At 34.9% G+C, this 2,500-nt stretch overlaps 1 protein-coding gene across 7 annotated transcripts in view; it reads right to left on the minus strand.

Annotated features, from left to right (window-relative positions):
* LOC115220821 (NGFI-A-binding protein 1) overlaps positions 1-2,500 on the minus strand; it is a 256,324-nt gene that overhangs the window by 253,404 nt on the left and 420 nt on the right. For 6 of the 7 annotated variants that reach the window (XM_029790993.2, XM_029790989.2, XM_029790990.2 and 3 more), the window contains exon 1: positions 2,443-2,500. This exon is cut by the window's right edge and continues 420 nt beyond it. The gene's annotated coding sequence lies outside the window, so the exon portion shown is untranslated. Of the gene's footprint in view, positions 1-2,272; positions 2,292-2,442 lie in introns of those variants that run through there. The other variant, XM_036510547.1, reaches the window with a different exon arrangement.

A 2,500-nucleotide genomic window follows, 5' to 3' on the forward strand; every position in this document is an offset into this window, starting at 1 on the left:
AAAAGAAAGAAATATGTGATAGCGAAGGGAGCTCAGTTTAACAGGTATCATGGTTCGGTGGTGGCCAGTAGGGAAAAAGAAAAAAATCTCATCAATGCTAATTTCAGTCATCAGACTTTACCAACACAAAACTATATGGAAGTTAACTAAGTATTTATTTCAGTCGTATTAGTGAACGAGTCATGACATGGAAATAAATACAGGCCTGTTTTAAGTAGGTAATTAGGCGTCAGTGTGACTATAAAGGTATGTCAGTCATTAGTACCATAGAAAAAGGGTGTGTTAAGCGGGCGGCCATAGCGCTGCTTATGGTCGCTAGTAGCTACCACTAGCTCTTCTTCAACGAGGGAGCCTCCTCTACGTAGTTGCTCGACCGGCTAGAAATAACAGCCAAACATTCCCTCAAATCACACTCTCCTTTCATAAGAAAAAAAAAATGAAGAACGCATTGGGTTATGTAGTTATATATATGTAAATATACACAAACGGGTTGGTCATAGCTTAAATACCTTTGATCATATGTCAGCTCAGTCAGGGCTTACTTGGGGGTTTAAATAACAACATCCCATAAGAACGAATTTTTCCGACATCACTTTTAATAGCTTGTACCTTAGCTTTATACATACATGCATGCATGCATACACAGATATATGTGCGTGTGTACGCGATGCAGTTGTGCAAAAGCATATATGTGTAAGTATGTAGTCTGCATACGTGTGTGTATGCATAGAAAGAAGAAAAAAAATACTGAAATCTGAATGAACACATGGAAGGAATAAACAAGTTAAATCGATCATCCTCGGTTATCCGACTTTATCTCTCTTATTAACACAAAAATGTAGCTTTCACAACTTCTATTAAGACTGGATCAGGATTTCTTTTTATAACCCCGGGGCCACACCAATATGGGGAAAAAAAAGTAACTAGTTGAAGAGATGGTTGTGCTGGACAGCTAAAAGTGATTACCGCAAAACCTCGCAATAATTTTGTCAGTCATTTGAACACATATAAAGAAATATTATTAACCAGTGGTTATAATTTCTATATCTTAATTGGCCACCGATTTTGTTTTTGTTTAGGAAACTTTTCTATCTATGCAGATATATAGTTTTTTTACATTTATCAAGCACGTGATGTTACTGCTTCCATCCATTGCTCTATCACCAACTCTAGTGAAATAAGTCATCATTGACGACCAACAAAATAAATAAATATTTCTCTACTCCTGTCTGCGTTTATGGTTTCTTTCATTCGTAATCGATATAGAAGCTACAATAGTAAGGACAAGCCATATCTCTCTCCAAACGACAAACCATATCAACGTGATGAAATACGATCTAATTAACGAAAAATTAATTTAAAAAATAATAACTGAATCTATTTTAAAAATGCATTCTAATATAAATATATAAAATATATATAGCTATTTATTTATATCAGAAAAGAAAACAGAAGACTGCAATTTTCCTCGCTGAAAGCAAACAGATTAACAAGATGGAAAGAAAGGGTCAGTGGTGGTCAGTGGCAACAACTCATGATGACTGGTCACTACTAAAAGATAGCCTGGTCATTGCTTTCAAGAAAATCTAGTTTCTACCGACATTCAGGCGTTTGTTTTATTTTATGTGGCTTATTTTGCGTAGTTCTTTTTCATCTGAAAGGAGGTCCTCATACAGTAAAGAATATTTCGGATGATGAAAAAAGCTAAAAGGTTTTTAACCAGATAACAAAGCCTTTATATATATATACATATATATATAAATATGAGAACAGATCCCACTACAATATCAATAAAATCCAACCAATATCTCTAATCACTTTGAAGTTATTTTCTAATCGAAGAGACACATTGTATGAAAGAAAAGACTTCGATGCATGCTAATCACGATATAGTCACACACACGCATTTGGAAAACATAGCGGATATATCATTTTTTAAAGAATCGGCCAGTGTCAACACAATATACAATACATATATCAACGAAGATATATTTCATTAGAATCTTTAAATGTTTGCAGATATAAAAATTTGCCTAATTCGTTTTCTTTAAGGAAGACAATAGCAGAAGTGAAAAAGCGAAACAAGCAACAGTGTATTGAGTGGAACTATGCAGCCGACGTCTCTAGGCGAGAAGGCGAAGAGTCGAGCTGATTTGAAGTAAAAATTAGAAGAACCAGAAAAATTAACCCTAAAGAAGATGCCTTTTAGTACGAATTGCTGTTTGAATAAGGTTTATAATCAATGTAGGAAGTAAAGAAGCGGTTTGCTCACTTTTACGCTGTTTTCTTTCTCCATACAATGTAAAATGACAGGACCAGGTGAGTATGCAAAGAGATACACGGTCGTATTTTTCTCTCTCGTCCTTTTTATTATTATTAAAGCGAAGCATCAAAGAGCAAAGTATTTTTCTAAAATAGAAAAAGGATGTGTGAATAACTCACCAGAAATTCTGGTACTCAGGTACCCTCCGTGCGAGCTCAGTCGGTCGTTTTGTAAGGT

Source organism: Octopus sinensis, linkage group LG17 (genome assembly GCF_006345805.1).
Source record: "Octopus sinensis linkage group LG17, ASM634580v1, whole genome shotgun sequence".
Classification (NCBI taxonomy): domain Eukaryota; kingdom Metazoa; phylum Mollusca; class Cephalopoda; order Octopoda; family Octopodidae; genus Octopus; species Octopus sinensis.